Raw genomic sequence first — 22,381 nt, forward strand, 5'->3', positions numbered from 1 at the left:
AGAACTTTTTTTGATCGGGTTTTGCGTCTTTTCGGTTTTGATATTCTTGCGGATTTGGTTTTTCTCTTTTTTGAACATTCAGATTTTTTTACCGGACAGAAAAAGTTTTTTTCGGTCAGTTTCTGGTTTTCCTCCAGTTGTTTCGGCGGCGGCCTTCAGTCCCTAGTTGTCAGTGGTCGTCTTCTCCGTGAACTTGGTACAGTCGAACCTCGATTATCCAGACTCGTTGGGACTTGAATAAATAGTCCGGATAATCGAGAGTCCCGATAATCGAAAATATGAATATTAATGAGACAGTAATGTAAAGAAACGAAATACACCTTTTGCTGTTCATTTACGCAAAATATACATTCATTTACGCCAACGGTTGAAACTAAACGGCAAATATACGTTCATTAGCACTTCCATGAACTTCATTAACGCGAACAAACTTTCAATAACGCTACTTGAATATGTATTAAAATTCAATAGCATCAACGGATGAACAATTGCACCTGTGGACAATCAAAGATAGCAAATGCACTTTCAATCTCGCGCAATGGTTAATCATTAACACCAATAGAAAATCAATTGCACAGTATGACAATCAACTGCGTATTAGAGACATACAATAATGCAATTTGCATAGAGACGCACAATCAATTGCACGTTCATAAAATCGTTTATTCGAAATGGTTAATTATTAACATGAACTGACAAACGTTAGTATTTTTCGAATAAACAATAGGAAGAAAAAATATATTTGTTAGGGTCATTCATTGTAGTTACATGTATTTTAACACTGAACAAAAACACAAGAGTATATACATTATCATTAAAATTTTATGTTTTTTTGCACAATCTTTTGCTGAAACAGATATAAAATAAAAAACATTTTACTGCACATCTACAGTATTGTAACAAACAGAGTACGCTGTATGAACAAGTAGACACATTTGAGACAGAAAGAACCGAAGAAAATCAAGCCACAAAGAAACAGAATCTTACTTAAACGGCGACAAAGAATTATTCAAGCCTTGGAAGATGTTAAAGAAGATTATTTGACGGTTGCCGCTACTATCAAACAATTTTGAAATTTCTTTTTCCATAGTTGATTGTTGAAATTCCACGGTACCTCTCATTGGACGGTATGTACATGAGCACCGTCATGCCACAGGCTTATTTGTTCGAATTTATTCTCGCCATCTTCTTATATGAGGAGTAATGCGGTAGTTTTGTATCGAGTTACGATATTCAAAAACACTGTCCAGATCGCAAAGAAAGAAGTGAGAATAACATGAGCCGTTCATTCTAGCATATTGAATGAGATTACAGACGCCTCAAGTAACCACAAATTGTCTATATTATCTATCAACTCGGAAATGTTGTTCAGGTGAGCTTTTAATTTTATTTTTATAATTTGAGAGCAAAATTTCGTGCCAATAGTATTTCAGTTCCTAATCAGAACCTCCAGCAGCTTAGCCTGAATTTACCTTTGAACTTACAACAAGTGGTTTTGTCCAGCCTGAGTTTGATTAATAAACGTGATTTATATAACCTTACCTTACTTGTTTTGCTGCGCCTTTATTTTTTCACACTAAGGTTAGGTTATTTGACTTCGTCTCCTCTAATAAGACGTCCTTTCTTGATATTTGTTTTAATATTCAACTCCATTATTTTCTTGTTGGCTGAGTGTTCTTTACATAGCTGTTCAGTAGAGTTTAAAGTGTATTGGCGATCGCTTGTCTTTTTGTCCGTTTTTACTTCCATCAGTTTCGTCTACTCAACTTTCTATGCTCAGGGAAGAGTCAGCTATGGCCATTCGAATATCAGAAAATTTTTTTGTGATGAAACCTGACTTTCCATATAAGACATTAATATACATTGGTCTCAGTTTTGCATGGAAACCGCATCGAAAAACATCCAGGGACACCTAGTCTGCAAACGCAGACGTATTTCCGGCTGTCGCTTCTCTCCGGAGAGAAGCGACAGCCGGAAATACGTCTGCGTTCGCAGACCAAGAAACACCCACCCTACGGTCAGTTTTGCTGAGTATTTTTTCGCAAAGACTTTTCAAGCCCCTAAAATGGAATTTAATAATGAAAAAAAAAAATACTAGGGTTATGTTTTAAGCAAAAGGTCACTTCAAATTTTTGCAACGCTGAAAAGCAAATACATTTTGTTTTCAGGGGGCCAAATACCGTGTTAAAAGTATTAAAATGGCCACCTTATATTTTGGAAAACCAACAGCAACTCTAAAACTTCTTTGTTTAGGATTTTGTCCCTAAAACTATCGGCCATTTTATTACATTTTTAGATAAAGAATCCGAACAGATAAAACAAGCTGTGTTAGCTTACGTGAGTTGGCCTCTTAAAAACCCAGGAAACATTTTAAATATCTTGTTTTAATGCTCTCGTTGGGTGACCCTGAACATCGAGTTGCAAACTTTCTGCCACACACTCACGACACGTGCGTATTTTGTACATCCAGATTGGTTCTTCAGGTTGAGCAAGACCTGACCAACTCAGACTATAGAGCTCATTCGGCTCCGCTATTTTCTCTTCTGATTGTATAAGATATTTTTCAAGTAAATTCTTTTTCGCGTCACTAATTTTATGTTCTGCTATCATAACCAGTTATTGCCTCCGAATTTTCTCGATCTGTTTGTAACTAGGACTCAAAAACATAATTGAATTAATTTTAATTTAAAGGGAAATTACCACTTTTACTTTTTCCTGCGTCTAGCGGTTTTAAAGCCAATAAAAAACTAATGTGACCTTGGTTACTTGTTTGCCAAGGATAACAAAAGGCATATCGTAGTTATTTTACATGTTTATTTAAACAGCGTTTCTTAAACATTGTATAAATAAAATGACTCTATTAGATATTATAATGTTACGTGGTTTCTTTGCCTGGGAATGACTCATTTTTCTGTCGTGTCTTCGGATAATAGGAAAATACCGAGCTAAAAAAAAGATAGCTCCCTATTAACTGGGCTTACCTTCAATAAAAACAACGCCAAATGTGCCCGATAATGACTCATTAATTAATTCACAAGTTCATGGTGTGGCATCAAGCGTTTAGCAATAATACTAGGCATCGCATCTGCGGTTCCGATCCAGGTGTTCACATCATGTTTAATTTAATCCACTCACGCCGATAACTTATTATACCATCTTCCTATCATTTTCATACACTCACCACTGTTTTACATACCAATTTCAATTCATGCAAGGTGACCCGTTAAAAGATTTGGCACAAAAATGCATGTAGTTTTAAATGGCCCACAAAAAATGAGACAAAAGTGAGGGAGTAAGAGTTCTAGATTCTATGCAGCTCACTTGGTTAAATCAATGTTAGGGAAAAAAACAAGGAACAAAAGAAAAAGAAGTTCCTCACACTTACAAATAGTACATCCTTGATTGGTGTGAAAATGTGTCTTTCGGTAGATGTTGAATTCGATTGTTGCTGAGGTCCCTGCAAACGAAATGAAAGTTTATTTTATGGGAGAGAGAAAATCGGCATGGTAAGACAGGTCATGAATATTAAAGACAATATATTACTACTTAGCTTCGTTATTGCACTTTAGAGGGAGGGTATAAAGCACTTTTGAAATAAGCTTTGTTACTCTCTCTTGGTAGAAGCCGACGCAGCTGACAATAATTTCAACTTAACATTTTCGGTCTGAGTGGTAAAATATTGTTTTCATAAACTATATGCCTGGACTTTAGGACGCTAATTTCCATGTTACTCATTCCTCTTGAACACCTCTAAATACCTTTAGTTACTGCGTGGGAACATTTAAAAATGGCATGAGGTTTCCCCTGGAGCGAGGAATACCGGCTAAAGTAGTGCCAACCTTGGTTTATCCGACTTGATAGTAGGGTCGCGAATGAGATCTGGTGCTGGTGCGTATACATTGCCCTTTTTTTCTCTTGATTGTTTAATTTGTTTTTTTTTTTTTTTGTTTTGTATTTTTAATCAACTTGGGATTACACATGCCACAGTTCCAACGCAGCCCCATCCCCCACCCCACCCTCAAACATTAAGTTCTACATAGGCAGTTCGGATTTCGCTCGTCACTTATGTTCTGCAAATAATTAGGCGATAAAAAGTTGAGCAGATGGCGTTATGAGATATATTGTGGCCAAGTGTAAACGTGTGTGCCTGAAAATGTTGTTAGTAAAAAGTGTGAAAAAGGCCGATTAGCACTTCCGAAAAGCCAACAGAAGCTCGAAAACTTCCAAAATTTTATACATTTTAGTGACAGAAATTAAATTATAATAAGCTTTTCAAACATTGGAGGACTGTAACCACAAGAATTAGATTTTTGTATTCATTCACTGTTATGCAATCAGCTTAAACATTAAATTTGTCATCACGTTCAGGGCAGCTTTTTGTAACTAATGGTATTTTTTTCCTTGTAACTTATGCTTACTTTTTCTTGCAAGTTAGTTTCTGGGCGTCGCATACGTAATCGTTTGTTGTTAATTTCATAAGTGCATTGGGCCTTTCTTTTTCGGTTAATTTTTTTTATAAAGTTTTGTATTTCGCCTTTGTAAATCAGTTGTTGTGATCCTTGAGTTGCCGTACAGATCTTGTGAGTAGTTATAGTTTTGCATCTGAATTTTTGCTTGTTTTCTATTCGATTTGTTGTACATTCAGTTTTTCTTAAGTTTATAAGTTCGTGTTTATTAATTCTGCATTTTTTCTCGTTTATGATCGTTTCTAGTGAGTTATAAAGTATTAAAAGACCAATTTGAAGCCGTACCAGGAGCGTTAATTACCAGGACCTTGTAAACAAATTAAACAATTCCAGAAATTGCTTCAATCCAGGAGTCATGCCATAAGGACGTAAATTTTGATCATCCGGAGAAGGACTGTTTGTGATTACATTGGCTGACGTTTCCACAACCTAACTGAAAGTCGTTATTAGGTTCAAGTAAATTGTGGAGCTTCAATAGATGCTGTTAGTGGCTTTGGTCATTGACCTGATTAAAGGCAAGATGCTATTTGTCGTTTGTCAACCAAGACGTTATGTTATTGGCTGTAACGACTGCAAAAAATGATTCCTGCTTTTCGATTCGTCTATTGTAAGTGAAAAGTCGGTTGGCCTATTGTTAGTAAAATTAGTCAGTTTGTATAGTGTTTGCCTGTTTTGTTGATGTTATGAATAAGGGCCTGTGGTTTCGGCTACCCACCCTCCCCCGAGTTATCCTGGACGAGCAAGCCTTTCACTTATTGCGCAAATAGTTCTTCAACCTTCTAAGCGGGTCTCGGGTGTCTCGCCCCTTCCCGACTCAAAATAAAAATATACATTTGAGCTCCAGTTTTGGGTTTACAATCACACATTCATTTACAATAATTTAAACTCAATATATTTTCCTACAGATAGTTAATAAAGGAAATACAATCAAACTAAAACATGTATCGTTATTTCAAAAGATCCATTTCAGCCCCAAAGTGCCACAGCAGCTCTGTGGCCCCTTAAGCTGATTTGGACTCTTTGAATTCGTGGATCCATTTTGTGAATTCGGTCCATACCGACCCCAATAAAAACCTTTTCAGCCCCACCAAAAAGTCGGTTTCGTCCACTGAAGAATATTTCATAAACGGCACCTTGGTGCATGTAGGTTCTTATCACTAGAGCCATTTCCGTTCAAGCCTAGCTGGTTCTAATGTAGGGCTGTCTCTGCTCCTATAAATGGAGCTGTTTTGACATCGAAGAACAGAACTATAGTATTTTGTTACAACACGAGATGGCCCCAATCACTACAAACATTTTGATTTCGACTGGTAGATCCATTTTCATTCGTCTTTTATTAATAGAGCCGTTTGAAATATTGAATTTTGATGTAAAGCAAAGTATGACCGGAGGAGGTGAGGGGAAGGGAAACGAGTCTGCTTTGAACATAGTATGTTCTGACTTGCGGTGGGTAAATACCGTCATCGGACAGCCACGAAAGGTTGTGCAATAAATCAAAGATAGTTGTAGTTGTTAGCGTCCCATTAGTGCCATAATTGTTAACTTGAACCTGCTTTTCTTCCAATTGTACTCATGTGGTATAAAAGCTTCACGAGCTCATTCTGCACGGATATTAAAAAGGAAGCATAAACTATCAAATTCGATCACTTGATAACGGAGAACGTCGCTAAAGCGTTCACTTAAGATGACTGGAAGCAAATGGAAGCAAACAAATAAGGTTTTCACCAACAACGATGGAAAGAATATCAAGTGAATAGTATTTGAGTCAGCATACTTTCGTGTTATTTTGTTACTGAGCTAAAGTTGAAGCCCACGTGCTTCTGTTAAATTAAAAAAGAAAATTGTGAATTCTTTTTTGTTTTTGTTTCGGTTTTTTTTTTTGTTTTTTTGTTTTTTGTTTTTTTTTTTTGTTTTTGTTTTTGTTTTGTTGTTGTTGTTGTTGTTTCTCAAGGCGAGCGACACACTTGGCGATTTTGTACGCCGATATCTGGTACTCGCCAAGTGTGCCCGTTCCCGCGATTTTCTACGTTTATTGCTGCGAATCGCAAGTAAAGCCAACCCATAAGGTTGGGCGATTTTATTGCATGAGTTTTCAAAACTGCCACATCGCCGCGATCGGCGAAAAAAATCGATAGGTGTGTCCTAATCAATCGGTGGCGAAAATCGCTTGCGATTTTCGCTGGTGATCAAATTCGGCGCGACCGTCGTATAAAATCGCCAAGTGTGTCGCTGGCTTTAGACTATTCTCTTGGCGGCCATGATATAGCTGCAATCTGTAGGGACGTAAATTAATGTCGTTTCAATTTTCGGGAGTTTCAAGTAATAGATAAAAAACGAGTGCAAGTTTTTTTTTTATCAGGGGTTCCAAACACCAAGAAACGGATGAAAGCACGACGCCGAAAGCGGAGTGCTTTTATTGTTTCGAGGTGATTGGAACCCCTGATGAAAAACGAAGCACGAGTTTTTGAGCTGGCTTCTCGAACTAGTTTCAGAATTTAGTGGAATTATTTCCGAAGAATAGATAATTAGAAGGCGTGCTCAATAGGCTATTGTTTGTTTCTTATTCGTGGTAAATGTAAGGAATATTTAATATGCGGCAAGGGGGCGAGTTTTTTGGTAGATTAACATTACGGCGCGTGATGAAGTATGAGTCCGGATCAGAACGATTTCGCGTTCCTAAAACTTCTTTTCAAGAAAATGTTCTAGCGAATGAAGCCGTTCCAGCTGCAACTAAATACAAAAACAAGTGGGCTGTGAGCATTTTTGCCGAATGGCAGAGGTTAAGAGAGGTTAAAGTACCGGTATTAGATAGTGGTGGTCTCTTCAAGGACTACGATTTTCACAAGGTTACCGCTCTAAGCGCAGATATTGCCGGAATGGACGCTCTGTCGCTGAACTATTGGTTTGTCAAAATTCGTGATGGAGGTTGCTAAATAGTCCGGTGGAAAGAATAATATGTTGCCCTATTGTTGTTGAAAGTAATGATTGAAGCGGGAAATATACCGTATTTAGTATTAAGACTGATTAAAATTCAAATTTCTTGATCAGTGTCTTGATCATTTTTTTGAACTAATCGAATGTGTCTTGCTCGATATGTTCATACATGCACCTGACCCAATTGGTGCAAGCTGATTGGGTCATTAGCACATGAATAATTTATGAGTTTGAGAAGTACTATTTTAAAAACTTGTGCTTCGGGTTTCAACAGGTTTCCAAGTTTACGCGTTTGGAAACCTGCTGAAACCCGAAGCACAAGTTTTTTAAAAGGACTTCTGCAAAGAAACAATACAGAATTATGCAGTGTTGTATTCTTCCCATGAAAGAAGCGAAGAATGAAATTCACATCTCACTGCATGTGTTCGCCCTGAATTTTCGCTTTAACTTTGCAACAAAAGTGGCCAGGAAATGTATGTTAATTTGCAGAGTTTTTGTCCGCAATTGGCTTGCTACCGTCAAAAAGAAAGCTGTATACCTGCGTTGCGTCATAAGCAGCAAAAAATACGCTCTCAAGGAATTCCAAAAAAGAGTGTCTCGGAAAATTTCGAAGAAAACTTGCGAACCTGACAGCTCCGCAACAAGGTTAGAAAAGTGTTCGTTATCAACGCAATTTTAAAGACGACAAGAGTACGCCAAATTGTTGATTTTAATATATCGATTTTTCTTCAATGTATCTGGTTTTTTTGTTTTGTGTGTTTGTTAGTGCTGTTGTAGTAGTTGTTGTTGTTCTTGATGTTGTTTTTTATTGATAAGTACCAGCCAAAGATAATTTTATCATTCGGAAAACCTACGTTGTTTGGGCTAAGGAGATGAGCTATATAAATTATTTGTATTATCTATCAACTCGGAAATGTCGTTTACGTGAGTTTTTAATTTTATTTTTATAATTTGAAAGCAAAATTTCGTGCCAATAGTATTTCAGCTCCTAATCAGAGCCTCGGGCAGCTTAGCTTGAATTTACCCTTGAACTTACAACAAGTGGTTTTCTCCAGTTTGATTAATAAACGTGATTTATATAACCTTACCTTACTTGTTTTGCTTCGCCCCTATTTGTCACACTAAGGTTAAGTTATTTTGACTTCATTTCTTCTGATAAAGACGCCTTGTGTGATATTTGTTTTAATATTCAATCGAAACATTTTCTCGCTGGGTGAGTGTTCTTGTCATAGCTGTTCAGTAAACCTTGAAGTGTATTGACTATCGCTTGTCTTTTCGTCCGTCTTTACTTCCATCAGTTTAGTGTACTCAACTTTCTACGCTCAGGAGAGAGTCAGCTATGGCCGTTTGAAAATTAGAAAATTTCCTTATGATCAAACCTGACCTCTCAAAAAAACAAATTTATATACATGGGTTGTAGTTTTGCATGGAAACCGCATCAAAAAACATTTAGGGACACCCACGCAACGGCTAGTTTAACTGGAAAATTTTTTCGCAAAGACTTTTTTCGCAACCCCCTGAAATTGGGATTTAATTGAGAAAAAAAAAAATACTAGAGTTATGTTTAGCGAAAGGTCACTTCAAATTTTTGTTTTCAGGTTGTTAAATACTGTGTTAACAGTACTAAAAAAAAGGGCACCTAACATTTCGGAAAGCCAACAGCAACTCTTAAACTTCTTTGTTAAGGATTTCGTCCCTAAAACTATAAGCCTTTTTATTGGAGTTTTAGATAAAGAATCCAAACAAATAAAACAAGCCACATATTAGCTTATACTAATTGGTCTTTCAAAAACCCAGGAAACATTTTATAAATCTTGTTTTAATGCTCTCGTTGGGTGACCCTGAACATCGAGTTGCAAACTTTCTGCCACACACTCACAACACGTGTGTATTCCGTACATCCATATAAGAAAGTAAATTCTGATTGGTTCTTCAGGTTGTGCAAGACCTGACCAACTCAGACTATAGAGCTCATTCTGCTCCCTTATTTTCTCTTCTGATTGTATTAGATATTTTTTAATTAAATTCTTTTCCACGTCACTAAATTTATGTTCTGCTATCAAAACCAGTTATTATTTCCGACGTTTCTCGATCTGTTTGTAGCTAGGAGTCTAGAACATAATTGATTTAAAGGATAATTACCACTTTCACTTTCCCCTGTGTCGAGAGGCTTCAAAGCTTATAAAAAAAATCAATGCTGCCTTGGGTACTTGTTTGCCAAGGATAACAAAAGACATATCGTAGTTATTATACTTGCCAATCTAAACAGTGTTGCTCAAACATTGTATAAATAAAATGCCTCTATTAGATATTACAATTTTACACTGTTTCTTTGCCGAGTGAGTCTATAATGTGCTAGTTTCTCATAAAACAACAGATGTTTATTTGCAATAACGAAATGGAATCCAAGATTGTGTCATATGTTTGATAATTTTGGGTCAAATATATAATGTGATTACGAAAACGTTATCTCATATCCAGAAACACAAATGGTAGTAAAGCTAACAAGGCTGTGTTGAAGAAAATGGACGAACGCAACAGAATTCTTTGCAAAATGAGGACTTTTCCAGTAGTTGCGAGAATCGTGAGTACATATCGAATGGTAAGAATTTCTTGAGCATTTTTATTTTCTTTTCATTCCGTTTTGCGGTGCTAAACCTTGCGCTGCAGCTTTTGACAAGCGATCTTTTTTACCCTTAAGGTGATTCCCTTAGAATGAAAGTAATATTTGATTCCGATATTTTCCTAGCTTTAAAAATGAGTCTATTTGATCACTCCTAGTCAGGTCTTGTGGTAGCAGAGATTATATAGATAAAACAGAGTTGAGAATAAAATTACGCATAGATTTTATGAAGCATAAGCAGCAATTAAAGATAACTTTTTTGATAAGGAACTACAATATTAATCGGCATTGACCCAAAACAATATCTTACGTCCCCAAATTGTGGGCAAACTCGTTTTCCTGAGAATGACTCATTTTTCTGTGGTTAATTCTTTTTTTCAAAAAAAATAAATAAATAATAAATAAATAAATAAATAGGTTACTAGCAATGAATAACATGTTTTCAGCGTGCAAGCGCCAAAGTCATCTAAACGAAAGTCGTTATCAGGTTCAAGCATAGCCAGAAATACTATACAACATGGCTGCCAACTAATTAGCATGCGTAAAGGACACATACACGGATTAAAAATGGCGGCAGATCATAAAGAGAATGAAGGGGAAATTATAAACTATTGAATTTTTTGGCCTTGTCGTCGAAAATGCAACTTTCCCCAGCTCAAAAATCGATAAAGCAGTGATCGAACAGCACTTCAATCGAAGGAAAGGCCAGGATAAAATCATTCTGGGCAGTGCCCTTTTTGATCGAAATAAACTCATAATTAACACAATATCCTCTTTCTAATCTCTTAAAGTAGTGTTGACCTTCATGCCTTTCTTCGTCTGATGAGGGAAAATAGTTTCTCTGATACATTTAATTTCTCTAGCTTCCTATTCAAAAGACGTGATGTTAAGCTACCAAAACGAATGTTTTTGTCCCCCCAAAAAACGTCCACCGATAAGTAGGATTTTTGTGAATTGCGAATTTCCTTTTATTCTGCGTTCAATACCATTTCTACTTCATAAAAAAAGGACCTTTCTTTGATGCTGGTCGATTCCTTAAGAATTCGGTGGCACTCATATCTTTTAAAGCCTTTAAAATGCCCCACTTACACTTTTATTCGATCTGGCCGCCATTTTAAATCCGCACCTACTGATAAAAACCGCTTGCCGTCTAGGATTTCTGGTTATGGTAAACTGTAGAGCTTCAGTAGATGGTATTTATGGCTTTGGTCATTGACCTGATTGTAGGCGATCGAGATGCTATTTGTCGTTTTTCAGCTAAGACGTGATGTTATCGGCTGTAAAATTACAAGAAATGATTATTCCTTTTCGATTCGTCCGTTTCGATTCGTCTATTGTAAAAAAAAAGTCCGTTGGCCTATTGTAAGTAAAATTAGTCGGTTTGTATAGTGTTTGCCTGTTTTGTTGATGTTGGCAATGTGGTCTCAACTACCCACCCTCGCCCGAGTTATCCTGGGCGAGCAAGCCTTTTACTTATTGTGCAAATTGTTTTTCAACCGTCCAAGTTTGTCTTGGGTGGGCGAGACAACTCGCCCCCACCCGGCACAAAATGAAAATATCTATTTGTGCTCCAGTTTCGGGTTTAGAATCGCACATTTATTTCAAGAATTTAAATTCATATCATATATTCCTACAGTGAATTAATAAAGGAATTAAAATCAAACTAAAACATACACCGCTTTTCAAAAGATCCATTTCAACCCCAAGCTGCCGACTCAGCTCTATGGCCCCTGAGGCTGATTGGGACTCTTCGAATTCGTGGGTCCATTTTGTAAATTTGGTCCATATCGACCCCAATAAAAATGTTTTCAGCCCCGCCAAAAAGCTGATTTCGCCCACAGTGGAAAATATGTCATGATGGGCACCTTGGTGCGTATAGGTTCTTATTGAATTCAATCACTGTGTTTTAGGACTTACAACTTTATGATGCGGAACATCGCCAAATCGTTCTCTAAAGATGGCTGGAAGCAAACGAATGAAGTTTTCACCGGCAACGATCAAAAGAATATTAGTAAGTAGTGCATGAGACAGCATACTTTTGCATTATTTTGCAACTGAGCTGGATTTGAAGCCCACGCGCTCCTGCTAAATTAAAAATACGGGTTTTCTTTTCTTTCTTTTTTTTTTTTTTTTTTTGTTGTTGTTCCGTAGACTATTCTCTTGGCGGCCATTATATAGCAGCAGTCTACAGGGACGTCAAAGAATGTCATTTCTATTTTCCGGAGTTTGAAGAAAGATCACCATTCAGGAGTCTTGTCAAGGCAGAGACAAAGGAAAACTAGTTAGTTCCCGCTGGTCGATGGAGTCTGGATAAGAGCATACGTTACTCCCAGAGATCGTTGAGAGCGCTCTCCCTGAACGCGCATGTCAAGTCTTTTAAGTGGGAAGCTTTCAACGAAAAATTCCTTAAACTGTGCAATTCTCAGTTTGATTTTCACTAGTCTTGGCGATTTTACTGATATAGAAACTGATATCACAAAGTTTACCAATCTATAGTATCAATGCGAAGAGACAATGTTTTTAGTAAAACGTTTTACAAAAGGAAGGTGTGAATGAGATGCACCTGGTATTAAATAATTTTTATCTTAACAAATGGTTAAATTTGTAACACTTTTATTTGAGAGTATGACTATCTGTCGTGGGTCGTGGGTCGTGGATAGAGGTCGTGGGTATGGGTCGTGGGTAAAAGTCGTGGGTAAAAGAAATATTAAGTAAATAAATTAAATCAACTAAAATAAATAACTTATTTTTAACAATTAACTACTCATATGTATAAGAAAAAAAGAAAACACACTTTGGTAGTTCTCACATAGACGTCAAACGCGAAATAGCCTGTTTTCACGTAGAACCGGCAAACGCGAGAATGGCGGGAAAATTGTGGTCACGTGGTCATTTTTGCCGTTCGCGTTTATACACGTATACGAGATGCTAAATCTCTCTTATAAAATTTAGTTTACCCAGACATCTTTCATCTACCTCTTTCACAACGACAACCAGCAGGAGTCCCTACACATTATGAATTAGCCGCCCCTTGTGTTCTCAGCAAGCTAAGTCGGGGGGAAGTTGGCATTCTGGTCATTCACCTTATAGGTATGAACTGGTCGAATTGCCTTCCAAAGTCAGGAAGTGTCACGGCTGTGGTGTGGAGTTTTCTGAAAAGTTCCGACAACCTCCTTATAATTTTGTTGTGAAACACGTAGACTGTAGACTCGTAAGGAGGAATAAGCGGACAGGCCAGTTTCACTATAGCGCTGATTTCAGTAATACTTATTATCATTTGGACAGTAATCATATAGCGCGTAAATATCCAGTGTTTGACGGCAATGTTTATCTTTCCATGGCGACATATCAAACCCTTGATGCTAGACAGTATCATGTCATCAGCACTTCCAACGTGAACGTAGTTTTGGTTTGATTTGTTTTAATTGAACTACCAAGATGGGCTATCGTTAATGTTTTGTAATCGCTTGAATAGAATTAAATATACGAGCTATACAAGTTAATCAAAGGTTTCTTTTTGCAAACAGGACAAGCTAGATTTTGTCACGCTAATTCCTTAACCTGTCAATTCACCTGTTGTCCACAATATACGCTTGACTACTTCAATAAAGTAATCTGCGCATTTGCGTATAAAAGCCCCCTACCGCAGTGCCAAGTTACTATATATTTCTCTAACTCGAATAACAGATGATGGGCTTGAGGAGTTCATGAATAGATTACTGTATTAAATCTATTTTTGATTTGTTCGGGAAGGCCTTTATAATAGACTGGTCTGGTCGGAAAAGAGTCGTAATGGTCACGCAACGACGTCACGCTAGGTTGTCACGCCAGGCGGGACAATGCTAACCCTAACCCTAACCCTAAGCTAAATTAAGCTAACCGGAGTGCTATTTAAGCTAACCGGAGTGCTATTTAGGCTAACCGGGGTGCTTTTTAGGCTAACCTGAGCCTACTTCATGTAATGTTAAGGAAATGTCCAAGGGCATCTTGAGGTATGGAAACAAGTGTTTACCGGGACAACATGTTACATAAACAATAAATGAAGGGGAGGCCTACATAAACAAAGAATCAAATTTCAGAATTGGCCGAAAGGGACGGGAGGGTAAGCTGAATCGATTACGAGGGGATAGACTTAAGCCCGCGATGCTTGAGGGATAGGTGCAGTTGTCAGCGAAGTTGCACACACTTTACGAAGGTTTTAAATTATTTATTTTAATTATTTTAATTATTTTACCGACGACTTTTGCCCAGGTTTTTTTAAGTTAGTTATTTTAGTTGATTTATTTTATTTACTTAATATTTTTTTTACCCACGACATTTACCCACGGCCCACGACCTCTACCCACGACCCACGACCCACGAGAGATAGTCATACTCTTTATTTGATGAAATTGAACTGAATATATTATTTGTTTGATAGATCGATGACATTGTCTCCCCCTCCTTGGGTTACATCGTGTACATTGTGGTAAGTGTTACAAAACGTTTAGTAAAAGATCTCATTGGTGTATCACTGACTCGGGGATGATTTCATTAAACCTAGCTTGCAGTGTTTATCAAAACATTCTCACTTGTTGTGCTATTTGGTACGCAGGGACATTCATATTCTCTTTCGCAAAGATTGCTTATTTATAGTAGCAATGCGAACAGATAATATACATTTTTTAGTAAAACGTTTTACAAAAGGAAGGCATGAATGAGATGCACCTGGAATTAAATAAATTATATCGTAACAAATGATAAAATTTGTGACACTTTTAAGTCTACTCTCTTCCCGTTGATCATGAGGATGGATGGGCAATCGAAGCAATTCCAGGAATGTCCCACAGAAAAAAAAAATGGCACCAGAAAGGTGTGTAAGAGTGATTAATTCTACAAAGGTCACCCACAGGCAGCCCAAGCTCACTATCAGAGAACCGTTGAATTATAAGGATTTGTATGGGAATACAACGGATTTGTGTAAAATGGTAGAAAATAACAGTGTTTTGTCAATAAAGTCAACTTACCCTGTTTTTTCTTGTATTCTTTGTCATTTACCAGCTTTTCAAGCCGATTCGGAGCGATTTCGGCGAGTTAGCGTCATTCGGGTTTCTACTGTTAAGTGTAACGAAAGGCCAAACAGTATTTCAGCCATGTCCGAAACACGAAACGGAATAAATCCGTTGAAATCATCCCTAGTGTCCCAATTCCTTCATAGGATCAAAGCAGAGGTAAATAGCTTTCCTTCCATCGCATTTCCGACTCGATTGAAGCCGTATCACGTTTGCTAGAAAGATTTTCTTTCAAGTCGGCTCGCTTCTGAAATTTCGAAAGACCCGCGGCCAGAACGCCATGGACACATTAAACGCTCGGAAAGCACGCTGGGTAACAAAAGTTTCTTGGCACGGGGTTGCAAGTTAACAGAAACGGCGGACTCAATAATCCATTTAACAAATTTATTGTTTTTCAACTCGCGATAGTTACGATAGCTCGCACGTGTTGTTCGTTTAAGAAGGTTCAGAGCACGGAATTTCTTGGGCTGCTGGATTATTGAGTCCGCCGTTTCTGTAGAAGTTAACTTGCAAGCTAAAATAACCGTGAGCTAGTACAAATGAAATAAACTAATACTTTCAGGTCATGCCGGTTCTCGTTGTCGGTAAGACCTGCAAAGACGACGACGACCGCAACAAAGAAATTCAGAAAATAATAGTTTTAATTAGTAAAACACTGGCTCAGCACGTGCGTTATAAGCTTCGGTACATTTTTTTGTCGTCCTCTGCAAACAATTACGGACGTGCAATCACCACATTCAACGTTTTATGGAGAACGATGATGATTTATTTTCCTTTCTCTTTCTGAACTTTAAAGTCGCCATTACGACGTTAGCTCCTGGATAGTTCGGCCATATTACACAAAACTAAATGAGTAGAAATTATATCGCAAATTTATTCTGAAAACGCGAGTGTAATTTTTAAATTCCGTTTTCGTTGACGACGTCGTCGTAATCACAGTTAAAGAAACTGGTATTTTCAAATTTCCTGGTAAAAGGACAACCTCCAGAGGTAGTACAAAAGTTAATTTTGATTGGTCGATGGAGACAATGGTTCATCGACGGTCTTGACAAAAAGGACACGAGGGGACCCCGGGAACAAATCTGTTTGCCTGTGGACAACTGGCCGCTGTTTCCCCCGTGCCAAGGAACTTTTGTTACCCAGCGTGCTGTCCGAGCGTTTAATGTGTCCTTGGCGTTCTGGCCGCGGGTCTTTCGAAATTTCAGAAGCGAGCCGACTTGAAAGAAAATCTTTCTAGCAAACGTGATACGGCTTCAATCGAGTCGAGTCGGAAATGCGATGGAAGGAAAACTATTTACCTCTGCTTTGATCCTATGAAGGAATTGGGACACCAGGGATGATTTCAACGGATTTATTTCGTTTCGTGTTTCGGACATGGCTGAAACTTTCGTTACACTTAACAGTAAAAACCCGAATGACGCTAACTCGCCGAAATCGCTCCGAATCGGCTTGAAAAGCTGGTAAATGACAAAGAATACAAGAAAAAACAGGGTTAGTTGATTTTATTGACAAAACACTGCTATTTTCTACCATTTTACACAAATCCGTTGTATTCCCATACAAATCCTTATAATTCAACGGTTCTCTGATAGTGAGCTTGGGCTGCCTGTGGGTCACCAAGTCGATTGACTGCTGTGAAATCAATTATGAACAACAGGGAAAAATGTCTCTGATACTTACAAATTCAATACGGATGTGCGTGAAAATACATGTTCCGGTAGATGTTCAATTAGATTGTTGCTGAGATCCCTGCAAATAAAATGAAATTTTATTTTATGGGAGAGAGAAAATCAGAAGCGTAAGAAAGGTCATGAATATTAACGAAAAGATATTACCAGTTAGTGTCGTTATTGCAATTTAGGGGGAGGGGATGAAGCACTTTTGTAGAAACTTCGTTACTCTCTCTTGGTAAAATCCAACAAAGCTGAAAGCTGACATTTTAAATCTGGGTAGCAAATGACGTTCTCATAAAATACACGTCGGGAGTTTGAGACACTAATTTTTATTTCACTTATTCCTCTCGAAGGCCTCTAAAGACCTTTGGTGACTGCACGTGAACAGTAAGTGGCAGGAAGATTATTTATTTATTTATTTATTCATTCATTTATTTATTTATTTATTTATTTATTTATTTACTTATTTATTTATTTATTTATTTATTTATCTTCTCCAGTCATCTCCACAATATATATTATGAGAATAAAAGTAATAAAATAACGGAGAAACGGCCAAAAATAGAAGGATTAATACTTAACCCTAAAGACGAAAAAATCAAGGATCAAGGAAGAGATAATATAATACACGTAATAGAACATAAAATCACATGCATAGACACGGAACAATTTTATTAGTGAGTGCAACGGAACAAAATAATTATAGAAAGTCAAACTTAATATTGGGAAAAGTAGAATTTCAAAAGAACTTTCTTAAATGATTTCTTGTAAGGTTTTGTTGAAATATTTAGAGGAATGTCATTCCAGAAATACAGTCCAAAAATAGGAACAACAAAATTTTTCGGATATTAATTCGGAGTGAGGGAATCTGTAACAGTTCTGAAAAGGCATGAAGTTATCACTGGAGCGAGGAATGCCGGCTGAAGTAGGGGCAACCTTGGTTTATCAGACTTGATAATAGGGTCGCGAATGAGATCCCGTGCTGGTAAGTTGTTTTGTTTTGTTGTTTGTTTGTTTGTTTGTTTGATTTTTGGTTGCTTTTGTATTTTAAATCAATTTGGGATTACACAAGCCACAATTGCAACGCATCAACCCAGCCAAAACAAAAATAAAAAAACCTGACTTCGTAATACATAGGCAGTTATGGTTTAGCTCGTCACTTAGTTAGGTTCTGCAAATAATTAGGAGATAATAAGTTGGACAGATGGCATTATTTTATGAGATATATTGTGGCAGAGTGAAAGTGTATGTAGCTGAAAATGTTGTTAAAAGTGTCAAAAGCAAAAGCCGATTAGCACTTCCGAAAAGCCAACAGCAGCTCGTTGCCAGTCACCTCTTAAAACAGATAACATATTTCAATGATAGAAGTTAAATTATGATAAGCTTTTTAAACATTGGAGGATTGTAACCATGAGAATAAGATTTTTCTGTTCATTTATCGTTGTGTTAATTTGTCTGATCACGTTCACTTTAGCTTTTTGTAATCTACGCTTTTTTCTTGTTGGTGTCGCGTTACCTAATCGTTTGTTGTTAATTTCATGTTCATTAGGCCTTTCTCTTTCGGTTAAAATTTTTATCAATGTTTGTATTTCGCCTTTGTAAATCAGTTGTTGTGATCCCGGAGTTGCCGTGCAGATCTTGGAAGTAGTGTATTTTTGCCCCTGAATTTTCTTTCGATTTGTTTTCATTCGGTTTTTCTTAAGTTCGCGTATATTGATTCTGTATTTTCTTTTCGTTAATGTTTGTTTCTGGTGAATTGTAAAGTATTAAAATACGAATTTCAAGCTGTATCAGGAGTGTTAATTACCAGGACCTTGTAAACAGCCGAACAACAGGGAAAAAGAAAAAACATTTCGTTATACATAGGCAGTTACGGTTTCGCTCGTCACTTAATTAGGTTCTGCAAATAATTAGGAGATAATAAGTTGGACAGATGGCATTATTTTATGAGATATATTTCGGCAGAGTGAAAGCGTATGTGGCTGAAAATGTTGTTAAAAGTGTCAAAAGCAAAGGCCGATTAGCACTTCCGAAAAGCCAACAGCAGCTCGTTCCTAGTCACCTCTTAAAAAAGATAACATATTTAAATGACAGAAATTAAATTATAATAAGCTTTTCAAACATTGGAGGACTGTAACCACGAGAAAGAGATTTTTCTGTTCATTTATCGTTGAGTTAATTTGTCATCACGTTCACTTTAGCTTATTGTAACTCATGCTTACTTTTTTTGTTGTTGGCGTCGCGTTACGTAATCGTTTGTTTTTAATTTCATAAGTTCTTAAGGCATTTTTTATTTGGTTAAAATTTTTGTAAAGTTTTGTATTTCGCCTTTGTAAATCAGTTGTTGTAGTCTCAGAGTTGCCGTAAAGATCTTGTAAGTAGTTATATTTTCGCTTATCAATTTTTGCGTGTTTTCTATACGATTTGTTGTACATTCGGTTTTCCTTAAGTTTTTAAGTTCGCGTTTATTAATTCTGTAATTTTTTTTTCTCGTTTATGACCGTTTCTAGTGAGTTGTTAAGTATTAAAAGACGAATTTGAAGCTTTACCAGGAGCGTTAATTACCACGACCTTGTAAAAAAATTTAACAATTCCATAAATGGCCTCAACCCAGGATTCATTTTTTTTTTTTTTTTAATTTTTATTTGCAAGAAAACACACAGTTACATACAATAATAAATTAGACAGTACTTACGCACTTACACTTTGTACAATATTACAATTAGCTTACTCACTCGCTGGCCCGCTAACACACCATTCACAACACTCACTCACAACACTCATGCACTCACTCACAAAAAATTGAAAGTTACACCCGTACAAGTCATATATATATTAAATAGGTCTAAGTATTGTCCATTTCTTTTTAAATATGTCTAATGTATTATTTTTCGTACAAATAAATTTCTCTGTGTCATACTTTAACGATACTTTAAATTTGTAACCACCTATATTCGGAAGTTCGTTATTTCTTCTACACCCCCATAAATAAATTTTTCCTATAAGTAACAGGTAATTTAGTAAGGGGCATTCTGGTGTTAGAACACCGATTAAAATATCTCTCAGCTCAAGATGTATTTGTTGTTTTGTCAGGGATAAGTAATATAATTCAAAGTCTTTCCAAAAAGTAATTGAGTAAGAACAATTATAAAAGAGATGCTGTATAGTTTCTGATTCCCGTTTGCAAAAAGAGCACAGATTGTCTGAAATATAGCCGATTTTATGTAATTTTGAATTAGTGTAAAGTATAGAGTTTAATACCTTAAACTGAAAGGCCTGAACGTATGGCTCAAAAGCAACTGAATGGGGAAGACAGAAAGCTTTTTTCAACGCCTCATCAGAAAAATTAAATTCACACTTTAGTTTTTGCGCATGATTAGGGAAGCGTGCCTTTTTACGGACAAAAAGGGAATAGTAATCTTTAGATTTCTTTTTAGTTACATCGAAAAGACCACTGTCAGTTTTGAAGGATGGATTTAGGACTATGGGATCCGGTTTATAATTAGCATTTCTTAAATTGAGCGGTATGGAGTGGCGTAGACCAGTCCATTCCAGAAAATTAGTCTTCTCTATGTATTTTGCCTGTAATTCATAAGAGTCGATATTATTAAGATCAAAGCGTAAGTCGCCCACAGTTCGAATCCCATTATTGCAGTACCTTTTATAGAAAACTGGTTTATTGTTTATTCGTATTTCTTGATTATTCCTTTCAGCGATCCCAGCCACATTCCCTCTGTCTTTGAGCTATTGACCTTTAAACCTGATATATTTTTAAAATTCTCAAGCAACTGAAAGAGTATGTGGGCCGACTCTATGTCAGCGAGAACCGCAGTTGTATCATCAGCATATTGTAATAATTTGGTCTCTTGTTGTTCAATTACAATTCCCTTTATTTCAACATTTTCTCTGACGGAAATTGCCAAAGTCTCAACAGCTAAAAGAAAAAGATAAGGAGACAAAGGGTCACCCTGCCTGACTCCTCTTGAAAGGTTAAAGTATTCTGATGACAAGCCATTATTTATCACACAGCTTTGAATATTCTTATAAAAAGTTTTTATCCAACGCTTAAATTAAGGGCCAAAATTGAAGGCATCCAGACAGTTAAACAGAAAGTTCCACTCTAAAGTATCAAAAGCTTTTCGAAAATCAATAAATATCATCAGAGCAGGTATATTTTCTTTTTCTGTAAAATCCATAATATCAAGAATTGACCTTACCGTTTCACCGATATAGCGATCTTTAACGTAACCGGATTGATTACAGTGTATAATATTAGGCAGGACATTTTTAAGTCTAGAAGCAATTACGTATCTGTCGCTTTTGATTTGTACAAGTTGTAATAAAAATCCTTTTGTTCGGAGAGTATCCGGTAAGGATCAGTTGTTATAGCGCCACTTATTAACAGCTTTCTGATATGTTTCTTCACATGATTTCTCTTTTCCAAATTCAAAAAGTACTTAGTGCTTCTTTCTCCATGCTCGTGCCAGCGAGCCCTTGCACGTACAATAATTCCATTCGTTTTCTCGTCATAAAATAATTCCAGCTTCTCTTTGACTTCATTTAAACGCGATTTGTTTAAATCATTTGGGTTATTTTCAAACCGTCTGGTTACTTCTTTGTATTCCTCTTGAATTATCTTTTCTACATTATTTCTCTGTTTAGTTTTTTCTTTAGAGTACTTAATAGCATGCTTTCTGATATTGTATTTAATCCAATCCCAAACTGCGCGTTTGTCCGATAACTCTTGTTCCCCCTCCAATTTCCATTTAGAAATATTAACACTCAGATAATTTAAATATTCCTAATCATCCAAGAGAGAAACGTTCATTTTCCACATGCCAGGTCCTTTTGCCTCTCCAATTTCACCGAGGATTAAACTAATTGCCGCATGGTCCGTTCTTATCGCAGGGATAATGTCCGTAGAATTGACGAAATCACACAGATTATTAGAAATAAGCCAAAAATCCAGACGACATAATATAGTAGGTGATTTTTGACTCCAAGTATAGCTTCTTGTTTCAGGATTTTTGACTCTCCAGATATCAACCAAATCCAATTCATTTTGCACACATTCTATGCTATTCACAACCGATTTCCTTGGTATCATTATTCCACCTCGTTTATCTAGATTTGGGTTTAAAGGGCAGTTAAAATCTCCACCTAAAATTATATTCTCCTCAGAATCTAAGTTTTCAATTTGAAGCAAAGTATGCAACTTCCTGAAGAATTGGACAGATTCTTTATCTTTGTTTGGTGCATAAATATTGACGAGTACATACACTTTGTCGTCAACTTTGATTTTAGAAATAATAAAACGCCCGAGGGGATCGGGAATTGTGTGAAGCACTGAACAATTTGCCTTGTTGTTGATCAGTATTGCAGTTCCACATGAATTTGGGCTACCGTGTGAAAAAAGCATTTTTCCGCCCCATTCATTTTTCCATTGTATTTCTGTTGTTTTGTTTGAGTGCGTTTCTTGTAAAAAAAATCACATCTGCGCTCTTTCTGCGACACCAGGTGAAAATTGTACGTCTTTTTTTGAAGTTGCTAATTCCCCTTACATTCAGAGACATTATTTTTAAAGTAGCTGACATGTTCTACCTGCGTAAACAATGAATTCCATATATAAGAACT

At 36.7% G+C, this 22,381-nt stretch overlaps 1 protein-coding gene and 1 long non-coding RNA gene across 6 annotated transcripts in view; one reads left to right on the forward strand and one right to left on the reverse strand.

The window, feature by feature from the left end:
* LOC146485634 (ras-like protein 1) overlaps positions 1–22,381 on the forward strand; it is a 567,471-nt gene that overhangs the window by 245,604 nt on the left and 299,486 nt on the right. The gene's annotated exons all lie outside the window — the stretch shown is intronic.
* Positions 1–22,381, reverse strand: part of LOC146485645 (uncharacterized) — a 69,032-nt gene that overhangs the window by 20,461 nt on the left and 26,190 nt on the right. Inside the window, exon 2 of the long non-coding RNA XR_014862904.1 lies at positions 3,386–3,457. This is a non-coding gene — a long non-coding RNA (uncharacterized LOC146485645). The remainder of the gene's footprint in view (positions 1–3,385; positions 3,458–22,381) is intronic.

This window comes from Pavona decussata, unplaced genomic scaffold (genome assembly GCF_977016875.1).
Source record: "Pavona decussata unplaced genomic scaffold, jaPavDecu1.1 SCAFFOLD_25, whole genome shotgun sequence".
Taxonomy (NCBI): domain Eukaryota; kingdom Metazoa; phylum Cnidaria; class Anthozoa; order Scleractinia; family Agariciidae; genus Pavona; species Pavona decussata.